Raw genomic sequence first — 23838 nt, 5'->3', positions numbered from 1 at the left:
ATAAACAAACAAAAAAAAAAAATTCCCCACAGCCTACAGGAAACGTCACCAACACAACGTATCTTTACACCTATCACTACGCATGCCTACCGCAAAAATCACACCTAAAAAAAAATATTTCCAATAATAAAAACTGATTCACCTTTTCGAGAATAAACATTACTGATAGGGACTTAACAACCTCATCTGAATCAACTATTTTCATACAAATTCCCAAGGATTTGATTATCGTTTCAACTTTAATCTACAATATCTAATTATTTATTTAAACATCTCAAGGCCAAAACTACTCATCAACTTTCAAAACTACATATCAACAATACTATAAAACAGTTTCCTATTTATTCTTGATTACCTTCGATCTACCTAAACTTATCAAAAAAATTTCCTATTTTCCTCAAACATTCTCCCATAATAATTTCCGAATTTTCCTAATTTACTTGGGTTGACCTTTAAAATCTCAATATCCCTTCACTATACTATAATGATATTCAACTACCAGACGTGAGACCAGAATACGTACGTTGACATTACAATAATTTCTATCATCATTCACGGAATTACAGAATACAAAAATTTATTCAGCACTTAGAATCAGTTATTTTCACTATGCTAGTTTCTTCTACTAATTTTATATTCTACCGTAAAACATTTAATTTGTCAATCAATTTCAATATAAAGTTTTAGAATACTTCAACTTGAGCTTCAATGATACCTACTTTATCTTTAAGCTCTTCAAAAGATTTTCATTTTAATGGTTTAACATAACTGAATAACTTTCCTGTTTCATCTACAATTATTTAAACTTCAGAAAAATTGGAGTAGCAACAATAAATATTCATTCAACTCCAAACCCAAAATATTGACAGTTAACACGTTCACAGAATGAATTATTAAGTATAGACTCAGAAAAATTGATCTAGTATGATTAGAGTAAGTTATGAAAAATTTATTTTTTAGAAAATTGAATTCCAGAGATGTAAATATCTCTAGACAGCAGAGTTGCGCAGTTGTGTGCCAAAGAGATAATTTTGAATAAAATTTAGAATTTAGAAATAGCCAACACATCTAGAAAATACCTGAGTCTATACCTAATTCATGCAGGTGAACGGGCTAGAGTCAAGAAAACTTCAATTGATCTTGCCATGCCTGATTTAATAGGTTTATACTATAGAAAATCACTACAATTTGAAATAATTGAAAAATACAAACAGTTTCAATAAACATTGGCAACTAAAATCGAACAACAGAAACAACAATTTCATGTTACTTGTTGAAATTCTTCATCTGATTCGGGGGCGCATTACTATCCCGTTTAGATAGCAATACGTCACAAAACCAAACAATATCAGTCATCAAATAACAAATAATTAACTTCAACATAAAATTACTCAAGAAAGAAAAGCCCGTTGAACCAAGTTTCGTCGATAGTACCCCATATAACCCATTTCATAATAATTTTGAATCCCCACTTTTGATTGACATTCTCGAATGAACCTTTGTTTCACTACACTGCACTTTCATTGGTCTGTACCTTGCTTTATCGTGGGGTACAGTACCTTGTTTTGGCGGTGAGCTTTTACCGGTTGAATTGGCTTGACGGCGACGTCCTCTTACGTCCCTAGACCTGTCGTCTGAATGGGTGTCTTGAAGCAGTGTTACATAAAGTTGCGGAACCAAAGGGGTGGAGTACAAGAAGTTGGTTTGGGGACACACATGAACCGCTGTAAATAAATGTATTACAGCATTAATTTCTAACTCTTCCTACAATTCATCAAAAGCTAAAACAGGAGTTATCTATTGATTACAATTAATTAAATTCTCTCATTCTTTGAATCCTCATTTTATATAGATTTTTATCTTTAAACTACTGATTCTTTTTATCAGAATTAATGGATCTTTCTTCACAAATAATTCAAATTGAAATGATGCTAATATATGATATTTTCGTTTGTTTGCGAAATCAAATATAATTTTTCATATAGTAGCTCGGCTAGTATTGTTGGAAACTTGTGCGCCAGCCACATTTATTTTATTTATTTATGAACTATAGGACGCAATCCAAGTGTGAATAACGGGCATTCGCCCAAAACTGCTCAGAACCTTAATTAAAAATGAACATTCCAGAGTTTATGATTTGATTTACCTACAAATACAAGTCCAAAAACTAGATCAACTGAAATTATGAATTTATCACATAATAAAACAAGACACTTTTAACACAATAAAAGAAAAAAATATTGAAAATTTCACTTTAAGGAAAGATAATGTTGCCTTATAAGATTCATCTTGTGGATAGTTTTTACCTTTAATAAAAAAAATTAGTAGAACATAGAAAATAATTTAAATTGTATTAAAATTTGACCATTCATTAATATTAATTCCTGGAGAAGAAAAACTTTCTTCTTCATCTATTAAGATTTCTATCATAAAAAATTTACTAAATCATTCGAAAGCCTTAATGACATAAGAAAACAGAGTCTGAAAAATATAAAATTATAAAATGTCATAAACTCAATATGAACATAATCTTAAAGTTTCATTCCAATTTAAAGGCTATCTTCCTGACTTTCAGCAATACTCTACGATAATATATCTCCAGAAACAATAACTCAAATGTAACGAACTGAAAACTTTCTATACTTCTGTAGAAAAAAAATTTATAAGTATCTTCCATCACTAATAAAATCAAAAGGATATTCTCAATCAATATTATTAACTTGAAAAATAACAGGCTAATTAATTCAATACTCTATGGAAGTTTCAATCAATTAAATTCCCTAAATTATATTTTAACCTTATTTTACGTACCTTAGCGGTTATTTGAAGAAACAATTATTCGTACATGATGAAGAAACACAATAAACCTTCAGGACATGGCACTACTAGTAAATTAAACATAATAAAAAATAAAACTAGCTCCTACATTAACTACTGAAATAAACTTATAAACCTGCCAAAAAGGGGGAAACATAGTGACTACATCTTTACTCTCGGAGTGCTCCTAGCAAAGTGTCCTCCGGAACGTAATCTGGTCTCTCGACTGGGGAATCCCCACTACTGTCTTTAGAAACAGGTCTCCTATTGGGCGAATGGAAGCAAATTTGAACAATAGTCGCATGCTTCTACCTAGCGCGCAGTAAAGGATGGTTTCTTACAGCTTGGCGTTGTTGTCATTCGAGATGGGTGTCTGGCTTGGAAGTGTTCGGCCGCATTGCAGGATGACTGTTAACGGTTGCCGGAAGATCAACAGCTGGATTTTTTTCGTTATTTTTGGTGATAGAGAAATTCTGATTGCAGATTCGTTCTCAGCGACCCCAAGTTAGCCTAAAGGCTCAGAATGTCAACAATGTTTTTTAAAATTAAAATCATCATGAAAAGTCATTAATATGGTAGTACACCACGTTTCTGGAAACTTTGTACTGGTGACTGGAGTATTATTGACACACAAAAATAAAAATAGTTTGAGAAAGAAAAATGCTGATGAACGCGAATAAGACCGTCACTCCTGTTCTATTGTCTTGGCTGCTTGGCTGAGCCTGGAGGGAGGGATCAAATAACCGACTGGTTTGTTCTTCGTCTGTCCGCTAGGCGTAACTACGCCGACCATTGCTGGGTGGGAGGTGTTACTGCGGCCGCTCGCATTCCACCAACGCTGCTATTATTTGCTGTCTCAGCGCCTAGTCGATTCAGCCAAGCAACCAGACTGCCCTGCGGAGCTAGGTCTAGAGCCTTTGGACCAAATAGTAACTGCAAATCGGTAGTTGTTATAATTTCAATGCTTACTGTTTTCCAACTTATCGCACTTTATGTCGCGACAAGAAGGCTAAGTTTTAGAGATAATTCCATATATCTACATTCCTCGACGACTCGGAGCCACAATTTTAAATATCTATCATGGGAAACTCGAAGTCATGGCCGTTCATAATAGAGAGAGAAAATAATTTATTCGCTAACTCACTTAAATAATGGCTCTAGTCTATTGCGTATTAAATTTACTATTATAACTTGGGAAAAGGCCTGAATTAAAGAGAGTGCCCGGCACAAGGTGGATCTGACCTCTACATGCAAGGCTCTCCTCACCAATAAAATCGGTCATGCTCATTATAATCGATTTACAAGAAAAGATAGTTATTCCTCAATACTTCATGTTTTTTTCATTAATATTGGTTTCTATAAATAGCTATGACATAAATTTATTATTGAAGTAATGTACTGGTGAGAGCACCAATCATGTAAAAATAGGAAGACTGAATTTGAATTTCATTCAATTAATAAAAAATGTAATAAAACACAAATTTAAATATTAAATTATTAGAAAAATGTTGATCCAAAAATTAAAAACATACTTCTACACTAGAAGCAGAGCTGAGACATCAAAAATAGAGAAAAATAGTATATATAAAAAGATACTAACCCTTTCTTCAGTTTTTCCTTCCTGGCCTTCATCTTCAATCCATCGTGAGGGATTTTAAAGTTTTCACCTCCTCAAACCTGTGATTTGGATAGAATTATATTCTTCTCTCACTGCATCCCATGCCTTGCTTTTATCTTTTATTGTACCCTATATTTATCTGTCTTTTCATTTTCTATCAAATTCAAAATTCAAATTCTTTATTCAAAAAAAAATAATTATACAATCAATGCATTCCAAAATCAATACAATATTGTTTCCTAATTTCTAATATGTGTTCCCTATAGGCTACCCTGTGTGGGGACACTTGAATATATATAAAAAATATTTATATACAAATTTAAATATTATATCATGAAGAACATAATAATTGAATATGGTATTATATTGAAATAAATCAATATGTCAATATTTATAATCATTCTTGCACACATTCATACGCACACACATTCACATATGCGCACACATTCATACGCACACACATTCACACATGCGCACAAATACACACACAACACACACACACACACACACACACAAAAACACACACACACACACACAACAACCACACACACACACACACACACACACACACACACACACTTACACGAAAACTTAAAACTATGTACGGAGTGGTTGCTGTTTTTTTTATATTTAGTTCAATTTTATTCATAGTTAACGTTTCGTTTTTTTTTTTCAAAGTGCTGATGTAATTATACCATAAATGAATGCGTTTTGAAGAAAGATACAGTGATTGAAATTTGATACTGTCTTACTGTTTACGCATACGGACGGGATTTGTGAGTTCAATGATCTTTGATTGTTGCAGTGTTCATGTCGTGTAATGTGTAAATTATACTAAATTTAGGCCTATATTATTTAGTAAAAAAATCATTCGGGTTGTCTAGTTGTAAAATGAATTTCTTGATTTCTTTTCTAAATAACTGACGTGACGTTATTTTCCTTGTTGTTACTGGAAGTGAATTGAATATTTTTATAGCTATGTATTTGAAGTGTCGTCTGGAATGTTCTAATCTTGGTTTTGGGAGGTTAATGTCCTGTGAATTCCTGAGGTTTATTCTTTCTCTCATCTGTTGAATATCGAAATTATTTTCAGCTAAATCCAGCAATGCTTTGAATAGAAAAGAATGTCTCACTGATAATATTGACAGTTCTCTGAAGAGCATCATTGAACTATATTGTTTAGGTTTATTACAAATTATTTTTAATATATGTTTCTGACCAGTAATCACAGGTTTAATATGAACATTGTATGCACTCCCATAGCATATTATTCCATAATTTATTCTAGAACCAATAATTGCATGGTATAATTGTAACAATACTTCTTTTGGACATAACTGTCTGAGGTAATAGAACTTCCTTATGTATAAAATAACTCATTTTTTATCTTCTGTACATGATCTGACCAAGTGAGCCTACTATCCAATATGAGGCCCAGATATTTAACTGTACGTGCTTGTTTTATAGTTTCACAGTTACACAATAATTATTCACCTGTTGCGCACAATCTAATTTATGGAAGTAAATACTAGTTAACTCCTGATCCGTGTTTTGAAGATTAAATTGTATTATATTAGATTTGTCTGTGTTGATAGTTAATTATTTTCGCAAACCCACCACCTAAGGTGCTTAAGATCCATTTCTAATTTATTTTAAGTTCTTGATTTGTTTTGGCCGAATAAAATATAACTGTATCGTCTGCAAAAGATGTAATCTTCCCTGTAAGTCACCATCCGTCAAATCGTTAATAAAGACCAGGAATAAAGTACTTGATAACACTGATCCTTGAGGAATACCTATGGTAATGTCCCCGGGTTCACTCAACGTATCGTTAATTCTGACCCTTGACTCCTATTAGATAGGTAGCATCTTAACCAATCATTGGCAATTCCTCTTACTCCTGATAAATCAAGTTTTTTAGAAGCATGTTTTTATCAATTGCATCATATGCTTTAGATATATCAAGAAACAGAGCTGCACACTTATTATTAACACTAAAACTGTCATTTATTTTTGAAATGAGATTTTTAATTGCCGCTTCTGTACTTCTTCCTTCACGGAAACCATATTGGTTATCACTAAAAAAGTTATTATTTTTATAAAAGTTTTCAAGTCTAATCTTGAATATTTTTTCTAAAATCTTGGAAAAAACCGGTAAAAGTGAAATTGGGCGGAACTGATCTATGTTTTTACAATTCGGCTTTTTAGGAATAGGTATAACTACGCTGTGTTTGAACATGCTTGGGAATTTTCCTTTGGCAATACTTAGGTTAATTAGATCGGTTAATTTGTTCAAATAATTCATGTAAGTTTTTTTAATCATGCTTGTGCTTATCCCATCTACACCTGGCGAAGATTTATTTTTCAATTTTCTTATTGTACTTGCTACTTCCTCAGATTTGTAGGTGGAGAAAAAATTGAATTTGTTGGAGAATTGTATGGAAACCTTATTTTTGATATTCTAGCAGACTCTTCCCTAGTTTGCAATGTGGTTTGTTCTAATTCATCATTCATTTTATTCACAACATTTAGAAAATAAGAATTAAACGAATTAGAAATTTTATTACTATCATGTATGCTATGTCCCTGCTCATCAACAATCAGTTTTAGTGGTTCTTTATTTTTTTTCAATCCTATTAACGCGTCAATTGTTTTCCACGTCTTTCTAATGTTTCCCTGGCTTTCTCTAAACAGTTTTGAATAATAATATTGTTTTCTTTCTCTCAGTTCATTCGTAAGTTATTTTTGAATGTATTGTATATTTGTTTTAAGTCGTCATTATTAGGTTGTTTGATAACATTCTGTATAATTCACTTCTTAAGTTTATTTGCTTGATCAGATAACTATTTATCCATGGCGACCTATATTTCTGTGTCAAGTTATTTTCTAAAAGAAGATTTTCTTGTGAATCTTTGATAGCGCTTTTTAAAATGTCAATGAAATTTTCCCATCCCTCATCACCATCCCTATCACATTTTTATACTTTAGGCAGATCTCTACTAATTGTTCTTTTTCAACCTCTGCAAAATTCTTGCCCCGGTCTCGTCATATATATTATAATAATATGGAATTCTCTGCCATAATTATAATAATAACTTGAAAAATTAAACAAAATAAATATGTTTTATATATAACATTAAATATAATAATAACGTTCAAATTGAACTTCGCAGCAAGGAATAAACAAACAATCTTATTAGAAGTTAGTTTGATGTCACTTTATCAAATCGGTCGATCCAATCCTATCGGTCAATACATCAGACTAGTTCCCAATCAACTTCTCTAAATCGCTCCTATCGGAGTAATTCGAATGAGATCTCTACTAATTGTTCTTTTTCAACCTCTGCAAAATTCTTGCCCCGGTCTTGTCATATATTATAATAATATGGCATTCTCTGCCATAATTATAATAATAACTTGAAAAATTATCAGTAACGTAGGAAATAACCTTCAAATTGAACTTCACAACAAGCAGCAAGGAATAAACAAACAATCTTATTAGAAGTTAGTTTGATGTCACTTTATCAAATTGGTCGATCCAATCCTATCGGTCAATACATCAGACTAGTTCCCAATCAACTTCTCTAAATCGCTCCTATCGGAGTAATTCGAATGAGACAAGTCCATTGGAGCTAATCTCTCCATGACATTATGAAGCTGAATACCAGAATTACTAGAAATCCTACTTTTACTGTTCAAAGGAAATTTTTGTTGAGGGATAAAGTCGAAGAAAAAATGTTCTTTGTTCAGATTCACAATCATTTGAGAGTGAGTCATAAAATCACATCCCAAAATTACCTCAACTGGTAGATTCTCGGCTATTAAAAATCGGAATTTCCATGAAAATTGCTCAATTTTTATTTTCAATATGCACGATTTATTGATTATCAATTTGGAAGAGTTTGCTGTATAACAGGTTACATCATCGTCAATAATTTCAATCTCCTTAAGCTTATTATTATCGATTATTTCTTCTAGGGTGGAAGCACGTATGAAGGTGAATACAGATCCAGAATCAACTAGGCACGGATATTTATCTGTGTTTTTGAAACTTGCTTCTACAAACAGGAGAACTTTGTTAGAGAATATCATGCCGCACATTTTCTGTTCAGTTTTATGCTTTAAACTTTGAATAAAACAATTTCTAGAACCTTTGTAAGCGATTTTATTCTTCAATGGGATTAATCTGTATTGAGAATTCGATGGTTTTATTGGATTCTTCATCTCTGATTTGAATTTCAAGTTTTTTTTTTTTTTTTTTTAAGGAGGCTAGAGTCAGGTTTCTTGAATTACAGTTTCTGGCAATATGGCCCTTTCTGTTGCATTTGTGACACAATATCACGTCTAAAATTACTGTTTAAATTATCATGGGTCACCTTATTACTATTTTGGGTAGAAATGTTTCCTCTGTTCACTTGATAGATGGAATTCCTTTCTATATCAGCAAATTGAACGTTTTGAGAATGTATGCACAGCTCATTTAACTCAGATAAATTGGCTGTTCTCTTCATGAAAGTTAACCTTGACCTCTTGCGGGGGCTAATTCCGCTTAATATGGTCGATACTATTTCGGATTTTGATTTATCCAACTTCAATAACACTGCACTTTCCTTGATTGAAACCACATATGCAGAAATGGGCTCTGAAGGAGCTTGCAACCTATAGAAGTGATCATTAATTATAGTTGTCATCAATCTTTGGGGTATAAAATAACTCAATATCTCCTAATGGAACTGTTCAAATGAATGATTCAGATTGATTGACATCTTGATTTTATCAAATAGTGGCCCCTTGAGTGAAAGGAACCAACAATAATTTCAAAGCTTGCTATCAAAAATTTGGGAGAATGATTGGATTTTTTGAGCAACAGTTAAAAATGTGAGCAAATTATGAATGTTCAGTCCATCAGTGGGCTTCAAATCTTTCAATAAGGGTTCAACTGGATTATGTAATTCAGAATAGATTGAATCTTGAGGACGAATAGTCTGAAATACAGGGTTTGGGGCGGTAGCTGTTTCTGTAGGCACAACATTACTTACAATGAAGGTACCTTCAACATAGATGTGACTTTGCTGTTCTCCCCTGCCTGATTAAAAACTACACTCATAATTTGATTAGATTCAATAATACAATTGAACCTAAACAAAATAGCATCATGATCAGAAAACACAGTATGTACAATCTCAGATGACCATCTGCTCTTGTGGATGTCAGTGAATATATTATCAATACCTGACCCGATAATAGTTTCATTATAACTAGGTCTGGTAATGTCAATAACAGTAATACTCAAGGCAAAACAGCGGAAAACATTCAATAAATCATTTTTCAAACAATCATTTCCAATAAAATTGACATTAAAATCACCACATATGATTAAACTACTCTTACTAGTGGAAATTGCACGTAGAACATCATATCTTTAACGTGCTCAAGCACCTTGTATGCTAATCCATCCTCCACAAATATTGCTGCACTCCCTCTTATTTGATTTGTTCTACAATAGACACTAGCTCTATAACCGGGTAAGTTTACAAAGTTTAGATCCAATTTTTCAATCCAATGCTCAGTGACTGCAAGAACCTTGATGTTATACTTTTTGCAAACAATCAAATGCTAAAAGAGAGTGATAATGTTAATGATAGAACGTACAAGCATTTGTCCTGCTGGAAGGGTCTTCCAGAAGGACTTTTGTACACGGTTTAGCATACTGCTGGAAGGATGCTTGATGATTATGGAAAATATATGTAACTGTTCTTCCAGCAGGATGCAAACCTTCCAACCTTCCAGCAGTACGTTACTCTCACAGCATGTAAACAACACTCAATTTTAGGAAACATTTTGATCTACAATTTGAGACCAAATCAATAATTTTTGAACAAATATTGACCGAGCTAGAGTCATTTTCTCATCTTGCCAGAGGCTCTTCTTTGCTTGGCCAGACTATACTGATGTAAGATTTCAATATTCTACTGTAAAATTGTCATATAAAATTAATATTTATTAATCATAAGGTATTAAGAAGGTATAAGGTATACATAAAAGGTATTTACATGTCCGCCTTCAAAGGGATACCATTAATTACATGGTATCCAAAGCAGTTTCTACCAGTCTGAGGACTACATAATACAGCATTTATCCCACATTTTTTACAATAGAAACTTGCTTTGGTTTGTACCTTCCTAACTCTGGAACAAATCAAACATTTTCTTTGAACTCTTTGTCTATTTTTTTCATCAATATGTGACTGAGCTGCAAGAGTGTACCCTTCTTCAACATTTGGATGATCATTCATTTGAGGGACATTGGGGGTATTTCCCTGTTCTTTACCTCCAGGAAATTTATTGAATATGAGTTGAAGAGCTAGATTTTCGGTGAATTCAGCATGAGAGACAGCTTTTCCATGTCTTTCTTTTTTGAAAAAATTGAATGCTAGAAATGCATTTGTTTCTATAATGCCAAACAAACATGCATACATTCAATGCTGCCAATTCTGTGTATTCCACACAGCCTCCAGTGCGAGCCCATCTTGTCTGATGTGATTGTGAATATCTATGGCCGGGGCTCCAGAGAAATATTCTTCAACTAGTTTAGGTCTATTCACTTTTTTGTAATATACTGTTCCATCATCATTTGTTCTTTTTTTCTTGCAAGGATTTCCTGGGATTGTAGTGCTGCAGGTTCCTATAAATGTATGTACTTTCAAATCTCTCCATGCAACACAAATAAGAGGTACTTCTTCCCGTTCTGCAATAGCACAAATGTAGCTCCCTTTAATTTGAGGACAATGTTGAATTGCTTCACGTAATGGATAATTTCTGTGAGCCGTTTTGACAATACCTAAAAAGTACAACCCTCTTTTTCTTAGTTCAACAGCTGTTTTCACAGACCCAAACCAAGAGTCACCTACAATTATTTGTGTACTGCCATGCCAAGGTTCTGAAAGGTGTAATGCTGTTGCTGTACCAGCACCTGAATGCTGAATGCTGCCATGGTTTTTCTTTCATACTATCCTTACCCTCATTTATCTCCATACCTACCATAATTTTAGACACACTGTCACAAATTGTTTTTACCTCACATCCTTCACCTTTGGGTTTACTCTTAATTCTCATGACAGCTGGCATACCATCTGGATCAAAATTCCCTTCCCCACACCAGGAAAACATAGACTCATCAACAGTTAGTTTGAACCCAGGGGAAAATACATCCTTCCATTGATTATGTATCAGATCTATAAGTGACCTAACATTGAACCATTTATCTGTATTTTTTGGATGATTGGGATCACTAAATACCATACTCATTAGAATCTCTTCAAACTGGTGCAACCCCATGCCAATCCTTCCTCCAAAAGCTGGCGCACGATACAATCCATCAATTTGGGACCAATAGTCTCGTTGAACATGCAAAATATTCAAGCTCATAGCATACAATATTCCCACAACTTTGTAAAATTCGTGCTTAGAAACTAATTTCCTTTTTTCACATAAATTCGAATTTGTACATTGTAGTATATGATTGATGTCATTGGAAGGAAAGAAAAGCATCCAAAAATCTAGTTCAGAGAGTAATTTTGGGTACTGAACGTTGGATTATATTTAGATTATTTGAATGACATTTGGTCCAAATTTCCAAGACGTTTCATGAGCCTTGAAAATTTCATTACAACTGCTTTGATTAGGTTGAATATGTAATTCTGCATTATTATTGTTAGCAAAAAGTTCATTTATAGAAGTGTCCTGCTCTATTTCGGAGTCTGATGATAAAGAATCTTCAGATGAGAAAGCAACTGGTGTTTTGTTGGTAGGCTTCCTAATTGTAGGCAATTTATCAAATTTTCTCCTTTTCTTTTGATTAGCAATACGTGTGGAAACTGCAGAACCTGCAACATAAAAATGAAACAGGTTCACTTTAATAATGAACTAGAATTTAATTAAAATTTCGTTATGCTATACCTTCAACTGAGCTTGCAATGCTAAATAATTTCTTGACCTAAAAGTAATATAACCCTTGGATTGGCAAACACAAATCCATCATCCAAAATCAATGAAATTAGGATTGGATGTAACATTCAGGCTAATAAACACATTAGCAGTCTCAGTTTTTCATTATTTTCTCAGAATCAGCTGTTTTCCAGTGTATCCAAATAGATACATTGCCAATACTGCTACAAACAAGTCTCGGCTAAGTATGTATTCAATTGAATACAATTTATATTCTTCAAGTGTACTAAAAGGTAAAAATAAGTGTAAATCAATTGCCAATGGTTATAAAAACCAATAATAAATTTAATACATTATTCAAGTTATATATTTTACAAAAGTAAAATTGTAGAAATATAAAATTGCACAGCGAGAATAAAAAACTACAATATTTGTAAAAAAATAAAAATGTGAGAAAAGTGTTCATATTCTGAATAATGAATTATTTAAAATCATTAAAACATATATAATGGAAGTTCCATAAATGTTTTTGTTATTCAAGCAATCATTTTTTATTGTGGAAAATGTGAAAACAGTTCTTCTTTGACGTGAGGCAGAGGCGCATATTGAACTTGTTGCAAGCTGTTCTTGTTTGTCCACCTACACAGAGCCGGCATCTTCCCTTCTTTACCCGCTCAGGAAAATGATGTAGACCATCATTTAGGACTTCTGGTTCTGGGCGAGGTACAGATGGTGTCTCAATAAAAGTTTTGGGAGCTGGAGGTGAAGTTGCCATTCTAGAAGGCTTGTCCTTTTTTGCCAGTCCTTCAGCTACTCTTGCCCTGAACTCCTTCAATCGGATGAATGATTTTCCTAGCAATGTGGAGTCTCTCCTCATCAGCAACCAAGCATTGTTCACACATAGATCTAATAAATGAGAGAAAAGAGATAAGTACCAACGTTTGGATTTGATGCCCGACCTATACAGTGAGATAAGCATGTCAGACAAGTCAACCCCCACTCATATGCTTGTTGTACTCTTTCACAATTTTTGGGCATAGACATCGATTTTTCTTCCTTCTGCTTTTGAAAAACGTTTTACAGTAGTAAGAGGTTGTTTCCCAACAAAATTGCTTGCCAGTAGAACATCTTTATTATCAGTCCATTTTACAATAACAATTTTCTTCTCATTGTCAGCCTCTTCTATAGAAGATCCTTGTTCTGCTTTCCTCTCTTTCATGCCAATCTCACATCCACGAAGTCGATTATTCCTAATTGTGCCAAGTGCTAAGATTCCATATGTTTCTCTCAGGTAGTACAATAGTTCCAAAGAAGTAAAGAAATTATCAAAATAGATTGCAGTCAAGCAAGGCTCAGGGATGGTCTTGCATAATTTGAGTACAACTTTCCCTCCAAGTCCAAAGTTTTCCTCTATTGCTGGCAATGAAATTTCTTCTCCATAAACAATGAAGTCATAGATGATTCCAGAAACACCTGATCGAACAAATATTTTAAACCCCCATTTATGGGGCTTTGCTTTGATGTATTGTTTTCGTGATCCAGCACGTGTTCCTTTGAAAGGTGCCATCATTTCATCTATCGACTGGTGCTTTTCATTTGCAATACTGTGACAATTCCGCCTAATTATGTCAAGAATTGGTTTTATCTTGAAGTACCTTTCATTCAAAGTCTCAGTAGGGTCTACAAATCTTATATACTTTCTTAGTTTCTGATAACGTTTTAGAGGCATTATTTCTGCAATTTTGGAAACACAGAATGCCCTGCTCCGATAATCCACATAAGCTGGCAATTTAATGACTCCCATAAACAAGTGAATTGCTAAAAAATCCTTGATCTCTGCTTTTGACATATTTATTGAAACTCCAGTCTCGTGAACAGACCGCTGATTTGTTCTCAAAACAATAACTTCAAATATGTCTTCAGAGAACATTTTACAAAAATATTCTGTCTCTGAGAGAATATTTTGTGGCACATCAAATCTATGTACTAAAATATTATCAACATTCCCCGTGAATGGATCCTTGGTAAAGTTAAAAGTATTCTTGCAAGGCTGTTTTGGTGGTACCTTTCTTTTTTTTGTCCCTTTCTTAGCTGATGTTTTTGCTTTTTTGCCATTTATCCTTTTTCGTTTGAGAGATGAAGAGGTGGATGTGATGGATCTATTGTCACCTATATTGAAACTGGATGAAGCTGACATTTTATCATGTGGCCCAATTATTTTGTTGAACTCCGTTCCAAAGTTACTGTTACGGTTGGAATTAGATGAAGCTTGCACATTGTCAGGAACTATTTCGAAGGGTTCCTCTTCCAAAATATCATGAATATTGAGTTTGGATAATAAATCATTACCTTGTTGATCCTCTTCTTCCAACTGAGCCAATAAATCTTGTAGAGATGAAGTCAATGATGGTGGAACTGAACTGTTGTCAGAATCTTGGTCCTGGAATTGATTTTGCAATTCTCCAATATCCTCCACATCACTCTCTTCGGAAATAGCTGGATCAGGAATGAACACATTGGTGAGCTGAGCCAGTTCGATGATTTTATGTGTGCGTCCTCTGTACTGTGGTTCCCTCTGAAATGAGAACAGATTCATGTAAAAATTATAATAATGAACATAAAAGTCTAGAAAAGAAAAGAGATAATTAACAGCAATGTGAATAAAAATGATAAATATCAATATATGATTGAATTAAAATTTTTATAACAATGCGAGGTGAATTAAAATTTTTATAACAATGCGAGGACTTCGCAATGTATCCAAATGGATATGGCAATGTATCTATTTGGATACACTCAATTTGCACTTCTTGTTGTGAGGTTATTTTTACTGATATATCAGTAATCTATGCTGAAAATAATTGTTCAAAACATTATTTATCAATTTAGAATGCTACATAGTTGACAAAGTGAGAAATATACTAAATATACGAAATTTACTCACCTTATGTACACCTGGTTTGGGTGGATGTTTAAATATCTTAATAAATTCTTAGCCATTTGAAGCAACCATCTTTATTTAAGTAGATAACAAACTAAACTCAGTAAACAACTTATTATTTTATCAAACAGTTATCATGTGATTAAGTAACATCACATGATATACAAACATCTTCCCCTTTTACTTTCTCAAACATTTCCTTTTTCAACCTTTCCTTTGATTTCATCGTCTTCTTAAAAACCTCTCATTTCTTCTTAATATTCTTCCACTATTGGACTTCACCACATAGGACCGTGGGGCATCAACATTATTAATAACTACTCCAGGCTCCCATAATTTTGTTCTCCAATCTTGGATATAAATGGGCTGATTTACATGTTTCCGTGACTGCTTATCGTATGTTTCTTTCTGTTGAAATTTATGGTTCTTCATTTGCACTGCTATTTCTTCCCGAGGAAGTTGATGAAGTTTCAAACTATCTTGAGGATAAGGGAACTTTGTTCTTATCATTCGACCAAACATTAACTGAGCAGGAGAATAATTGAGACCCGCAACACAACTATTCTGATAGTTAAGCAAACTCAAGTTTAAATCGGTTTTGCTTTCAGCACACTTTCTTATCATAGTCTTTGCTATGTTCACCCCCTTTTCAGCTAAGCCGTTAGACTGAGAATAACGAGGACTTATTGTAATAATTTTAAAATCCCACTCCTTTGCGAACTGTATCATTTCTTGGGAGCCAAACAGATTATTATCAGCTATTATAATCTGCGGAATTCCAAACCTGCCAAATAACTGGGATAAAATAGATTTAACAGCCGAACTTGTCTTACTGTTCATTTTTGTTATTTCAAGCCACCTTGAATAATAATCCACAACTATGAGATAAGCTATTCCTTTTACTTCAGCTATATCCACTCCAATTTTTAAAAATGGAAAATTGGGTATTTCATGAGAAAGCATTGGACTTCTTACATTGGACCTTCTATATTTTTGGCAAAGCGTGCAGGATTCAGCCAGATTTTTTATGTTTGCTCTTATTCCTGGCCAATAATAAAATTTTGAGGCAATGCTGTTCATTTTTGTTTCTCCTAAGTGCGTTTCATGGAGCCTATTCAAGATAAAATCTCTCAAATTCTTGGGTATAATAATTCTTGAATTATAATACAATAGACCCTTGCTAAATTGTATTTCATTTCTTATTTTGAAAAAAATGCCTTAGTTCTCCTCCATCAACAATGTTATTAAGCCAGCCATTTTCACAATAATCTATAACTTTCCGAAGAACATCATCATTCTGTGTTTCTGTTACAAATTCATTCAAGCGTTTCTCTGAAAATTCAACTTCGCCATTCTCAGTAACACAATGAACCATATCCGCCATGCTCAAATCAACTTTTTCTTTAGTTCTTACACCGCACCTTGACAAATAATCAGCAATATACATGTTTTTCCCAGGTAAGAACTGGAGGCTAAAGCCTGGTAAGGCATTAGTTTTAGTCTCAATCGACGAATTCTGTTATTCTGTATGTTGTTTAATGGTTTCTTCATTATTGAAACTAATGGCATATGATCATTATGTATAGTCAATTCATCATGACCGTAGATATAGGTGTGAAATTTATCACAAGCAAATACAATAGCAAGGAGTTCCTTCTCAATTTGGGCACATTCAGAAGAGTTCATAGATCGTGATGAGAAATAAATTGGCTTGCTGTTCTGTAGTAAACAACATCCTAAAGCGTCTTGTGATGCATCACATTGGATTAAAACTGGAATCTTATAATCAAAGGGAGCAAACTCCATTTTGATATTGTAGTCGGAATAGTTCTCTTAGTGACCGCTAGATGGTTCTAGCAATCAGACAATGTATCGAAATTGACACAGCTCATTCAGAACCTCATAAAAAGTGGTTCAAACTGGATTACTTGATCTTTGAAATCAATGTATCCAAAAGGATACATGCCAAACGAAGGGATAAACTTGATAAAAAAATATATAAAGATTAGTTTATTTTAGATCATGGAAAAAAAGCTGGAGAACTGTATTAAATTAAACCTGTCATAAGACAGGATAAACAATGATTTATTGTTCATGAATAATGATGAACATACCTGTAAATGGATGAAATTCCAATAATTGAAAAAAGCAAACATAGAAATAAGACTATAGTAATGCAGATACTACAGATTATAAAATGCAGTTTAGTTTATGAAAAAGTAATGAAAAAATGGATTATTGCATTTCAAATAATTAATTATTTATTTTGGAATGAAAAGTTGAAAAATGAGACATGGCACTGGAATGAAATTCTAAAATAGAAACGTTTTATCATGAAATGTTATATCTTTTGAAAGAAACAATTGAATCAATCATCTTCAGATAGTCAGTCTGAAGATTTCAGACACATTGGCGAAACGGTCGTCACTGAGAATTAGAAACTTTTATTTCTAATTCAAAATAATTCATGAAATGTATTCTCATGCAATCAGTAAAAAAATTGATTTTTACCATCATAATAAACAATAGAGATAACTTACCACTTGGAATTAAAGTTGAAGTAGGTATTTTTCTTGATTAGCTGTGGAAACTGCAATTCCTGCAACATAAAAATGGAACAGGTTTGCTGTATAAAACACCAGTATAAAACTTTGTAATTCCATGTAAAAACTAAGCTTGCAATGCTTTTAAAATAATTTTTCGACCCAGAAGTAACATCAACTTGAATAGAAACTAGAATGTTATCTATGCATTATTATGGGTGATAAAAAGATTACTGTAGTTCTTCATGAAAAGAGAAGCTGAAGAACTGTATCAAACCGGTCATAGGACAGGATGAGAATTGATTTATTGTTTATGAACATTATAGATGAATGAAATTCCAATAATTAACCCTCTAGTGCATGATTTTTTTTTCAAAGCTAAAAATATTTCTTCATGCATTCTGAAGCCTATAAATTGATGTAAAAATATTTAAAAAAATGATAGTCATATATTTTCCTCAAAAATCCATTAAATATGTATTGTAGCCAATCGGCTACACCATGCATTACAGACAATAAAATCTTATTACTTACATCGTTTTTCCTGTATCCTCCAAATCCTAGGATTGCCTATAGATGTGTTTATATTAATATTGCTAAACACTATTCTCTTATTTTTCTTCACAATAAAACAAAATATTTTACACTTGTAGATTTTCAAATAAAGATTATTTTCTTCAAATAAGAAAATTACGATATAAGCCAATGTTTAAAAAAATCACTATGATCGAACTAAATGAGGAGATTGTTTGTTTTGTCACAGTTTCTAATGATTAAAATACTAAAATTTGTAAAGTTGTAAGCTTTGTGATTTGGTTGAATGGAAGATTACTAATTTTTATTATGAAAATCATAGAAGCAGTTTTTATTTTTGTTCATACAGAGTGCTATTTTACATTTGCAACACTCAAACATTGAAAACCCCTTGCATCCCGTCATTTTACACCTCTGTTTACATGATTTGTCAGTATGTACGATCCAGTGTGACAACTGATCTGAAGCAACATCCTTAGGGGGTGCTGACTTGGATTGGGTTTTAGTTTTTTTTGGTGCAGGTGATGGTGTTGCACTTGGCCGCCCCCTCTTCAAAGGTTCATGCTTTCCTATTCTACAAAGCGTTTCACCCAATTCAAGCCTGAACTGAGGAAGGTTTAGATTTTTTATTTTGTTGTCTTTGCTTTGCTTTGTCTTCATAGCTCGTGTATACAGGAGGTAGGCATTTATCACGGCAATATCAACAAGGTGATAGAACAACCTGAAGTACCATTTTCGTGATCTCATAGTAATTTTGTAGCGTGCTAATAAGCTGTCCATAAGATCAACACCCCCCATGTTCTTGTTATATTGAAATACAACATTAGGACATGGCACTTCAACACTTGTCTTTGTTGATCGGCAGTATCTTTTTATTGTGGTGATTGGCTCACTACCTGCACTAGTTGATAATAGCCGTACACATTTATTGTCCACCCACATTAGAGATGAAATATCACAGTTGTCTACACATGAAACGTATTCATAAATTGTTCCTCGAGCAACAGATTTTATCTCTTTCTTCGTTTTCAAATTTGGCAGTTTACTATTTGGCACACGGTCTGCACGCACAGTTCCAGTACATAAAATGCCTTTTGATTTTAAAAAAGTTAACAAGCCAATAGATGTGTAGAAATTATCAAAATAAAGTTTGTGGTTCACATTTTCTGTCACAATTCGCGTCAATCTAACTACCGTATTCCCAGTTGCACCTAAGTCTATTTCATTGTCTAACTGAATTGCAGAGTTACTTTCACCAGTGTATACTTCGAAATTATAGGCATAACCTGACACACCACACAAAACAAAGAATTTGAAGCCATATGGATGCGGTTTGTTAGGCATGTACTGAAGTAAATGGTGATGAAGTTTTGAAGAGCACATTTGTTCATCAACTGAAAGTTTTTCTTCAAGAGGAACTGAGGCAAACTTTTGAAGAAGTGTGTCAACTACTGGTCTGATTTTGAATAATTGGTCATGGCCAGGTTGATTTCTTGGAATAAGACTGGCATTGTTATTGAAGTGTAACATTTGCCTAATTTTTTCGAAATGATTCAGAGACATGGCTTCCTGAATAAGTTTGAGGCCAAATGTTGGATTCCAATACATCCGAATATTTTTGGCAGTCATTACTGTTGAGATGATCAAGATTCCCAAGTATCGGTAAATTTCATCTTTAGAAATATTGAAAGGTTTGTCTGGATTTTTTTCTACACTGTAATGAAGGGTTTCTGTTGCTATTTTGTTCAATAGATCATCATTAAAAAAATACAAAAAATACTGTAGTGGTGTGTCTAATTGTAGGATTTCAGGAGGTAAATCAGTATTTCCTGTAAATTTCAGTTCATCATCACTGAGTTTCAAATTTTTTTTCTTCCATATAATATTTTTGTATTTTTGTGCTTGTGTTTGTCTTTTTGCGAATTTTTGTTGAGGGTTACTACTATCGGTGTTTGTATCTGAAGTGCTTGCTGTTGTAACTGTATGTGAATGGGCATCAACAGTATCACTAACGTGCTCGTATATTGGCTCATCATCTTGTGTGTCCTGTAATTCATCTAAAGTCTCTATAAGTCTGTTGGGAACAGTGTTGAAATCAGTAATATTTGATCCATTGATGTTATCTAATTCATCCAAATCACTATTTTCCAGCTCGTCTTCACTTATGTCAAAATTGAAAATTACATCTTCAGTCAAGGGTAAAATTCCATCATTACTGTTAATATAAGAACAATCACCTTTTTCCATGGTATTTCATGTGAAAAAACGTAACAATCAATATCAAAAAAGAATTAACTACAGGAAATCAACAGCAGGCTTTAGAAGAGAGAATAAACAAGTTTCAAACATAACCTAATAAAGCTTAGTCAACACAACCACGCACTGCATGATGTAGCCGATTTGGAACAACACTTAATTTAAAGATATCTTCTTGAAAATGTCGATAAAATCGAATGTAAATCATCACAAGTTGAATTGAAACTATAATTCACACAAAAAACATTTTTCCAATACTTTCAAATTGATAAAAAATACTCAAACCGATAACGAAATCACGCCACGAGTACATTCAACAGCCGACCGACGCCAGTTGAGAAACATATGATTATTTTGAATTCTATCACTGTTACCAACAGCAAAAACTGATTCTGCGCACTAGAAACGTACAGACTTCAGTCTCAATGCATAATGTAGCTTATATTCTACTTCACAGCCTGGCTACAGTGTCAAATACAAGCTGTAGCCGATCGGCTACAGTATGCACTAGATCTTTGAAATCAATGTATCCAAAAGGATACATGCCAAACGAAGGGATAAACTTGATAAAAAAAAATATATAAAGATTAGTTTATTTTAGATCATGGAAAAAAAGCTGGAGAACTGTATTAAATTAAACCTGTCATAAGACAGGATAAACAATGATTTATTGTTCATGAATAATGATGAACATACCTGTAAATGGATGAAATTCCAATAATTGAAAAAAGCAAACATAGAAATAAGACTATAGTAATGCAGATACTACAGATTATAAAATGCAGTTTAGTTTATGAAAAAGTAATGAAAAAATGGATTATTGCATTTCAAATAATTAATTATTTATTTTGGAATGAAAAGTTGAAAAATGAGACATGGCACTGGAATGAAATTCTAAAATAGAAACGTTTTATCATGAATGTTATATCTTTTGAAAGAAACAATTGAATCAATCATCTTCAGATAGTCAGTCTGAAGATTTCAGACACATTGGCGAAACGGTCATCACTGAGAATTAGAAACTTTTATTTCTAATTCAAAATAATTCATGAAATGTATTCTCATGCAATCAGTAAAAAAATTGATTTTTACCATCATAATAAACAATAGAGATAACTTACCACTTGGAATTAAAGTTGAAGTAGGTATTTTTTCTTGATTAGCTGTGGAAACTGCAATTCCTGCAACATAAAAATGGAACAGGTTTGCTGTATAAAACACCAGTATAAAACTTTGTAATTCCATGTAAAAACTAAGCTTGCAATGCTTTTAAAATAATTTTTCGACCCAGAAGTAACATCAACTTGAATAGAAAATAGAATGTTATCTATGCATTATTATGGGTGATAAAAAGATTACTGTAGTTCTTCATGAAAAGAGAAGCTGAAGAACTGCATCAAACCGGTCATAGGACAGGATGAGAATTGATTTATTGTTTATGAACATTATAGATGAATGAAATTCCAATAATTAAAAAAAATCAAATGCAATAAAGTAGATTCTAGATACTGTAAGTTTTGATAAGTCATGAAAAATGGGTCATTGCATTTCACAGAATAAATTATTATAGTTTTATAAATATTATTGAAGTGACATGTTGAAATAATAAGGCATGACACTGAAATGGAAATCTAAAATAGGAATGTTATGAATAGTTTACAAAACAATTGAAATAACTCACCTTTTGAAGTAGACGGTCTGTTCTTGGCCTGTGTATGAAGAGCTGGCTGCACTGTATAACTTTCAACGTGTGGGTTGATGTCTGCTAACCGAACTTTTGTAGTATTCCCATCAATATCCCATTTCACACTACCGAAACACTTATTTATTGAAATTATAGTTCTAAAACACTTTTCTGTCTTCCAATTTTCACCAAAAATCGACTTACTCCACTAATTTTCGCTGTTGGGCGCATCAAAATATGGAGCCAAAACAAAGACAAAGACGTGACAGCCTTTACAAAACATTTCGCCATTACTGAACAAACAGTCGTACCAACCTGATTTTTTTGCGCTGTGAAGAGAAAGAGAATGAAACGGTCTTCACAATGGGAATATTTTCAGTACTGCCAGCAGGACGGAAAGTACTCAAATATGTGTTCAACTTGGTAGGACTTTGAGTATGTTACATACTGCTGGCAGGACGCTGTATGTTCTATCATTAATGACAATGACTTATGTTGCTCACTTTGTCTTTCTCCATCCCTCCCATCGCCATGTGCACCTCATGGCATAGAGGCATCTCAGCGAAAAGCTATTTCTTTAAATTGTAGTTCATGGTAGCTCTTGCACATGAAAATGTGGAGTATTTAGAACATAATGATATAAAAACCCAGAAACTGAGTCTTTCTTGTCTTTTCATATCAGTGTTTGTTCAATGAAACTAACCATTCATTGAAGAAATCCTTGGTCATCGAAGCTGTTTCATTTGAGCAGTATGTTGTTGGAAATGTGGTTTTGCCCTTGAAACATTGCAGCTTTTTGTATGACAAGAGGAGTAATCTTTTCTGAGCCGTCCATGCTCACAGCCAGTAAAACAGTCAACCTCTCTTTGCTGTGTTTCTCACAATGACATTTTTCTTCTTTAAACATGAATGTTTTTCTGACATACACTTGAAAGATAGTCTGGTTTCAACCGTATTGAAAATGTCACGAGGATTATACTCTTATTAAATTTGAAGTTTTTTCTTCCCACTTCAAACAAACATTATTGTCCACTCTGGAGCTTTCTCCACACATTTTTTCTGAGTACTATCCCATTCCTTTTCTTGAAATTTTTAAGCCACCCCTCGCTAGCACTACAATTGATTCCAAATTCTTAGGAAAAAGTTTAAGCTTTTTCCTTTAGTTAAATGCCGCCAACTAGAATGTATTTTTCTTGACACTGTCTTTTTAACAAAACACTTTCAACAAAAACACTTTTCCAGATGTTGAAAAGTCGCCTTCCTTGATACGTTTTCTAGCACTACTTGCTGATGCGCGCACTATCTTATCCTAACTCTTCAGAACAGTAGACAGCGAACTCCTTAGAATAGGGCACCCGAAAGCCCTATACAAGCAATGTTAACTAAATGACACATATCTCAAGAATGGTTAAAGATAGAGCCTTGAATTTTTTTTTATTCGAAAGATAATCAAAATATCTAGTTCCTACCACAGGTTTTTTCAAATCAACAATAAAAAA

The 23838-nt window shown here is 33.2% G+C and overlaps 1 long non-coding RNA gene across 1 annotated transcript; it reads right to left on the bottom strand.

Moving 5' to 3' along the window:
- Positions 1–12046: 12046 nt before the first annotated feature.
- Positions 12047–22415, bottom strand: LOC120353840. The gene is made up of 3 exons (XR_005572641.1): positions 22337–22415; positions 21777–21836; positions 12047–12320 (listed from the first exon to the last, which is right to left on the bottom strand). It is a non-coding gene; the product is annotated as an uncharacterized LOC120353840 (long non-coding RNA).
- Between the last annotated feature and the right edge of the window lie 1423 nt (positions 22416–23838).

This window comes from Nilaparvata lugens, chromosome 12 (assembly GCF_014356525.2).
Source record: "Nilaparvata lugens isolate BPH chromosome 12, ASM1435652v1, whole genome shotgun sequence".
Classification (NCBI taxonomy): Eukaryota; Metazoa; Arthropoda; class Insecta; order Hemiptera; family Delphacidae; genus Nilaparvata; species Nilaparvata lugens.
This window is presented reverse-complemented; position numbering and strand designations above follow the sequence as displayed.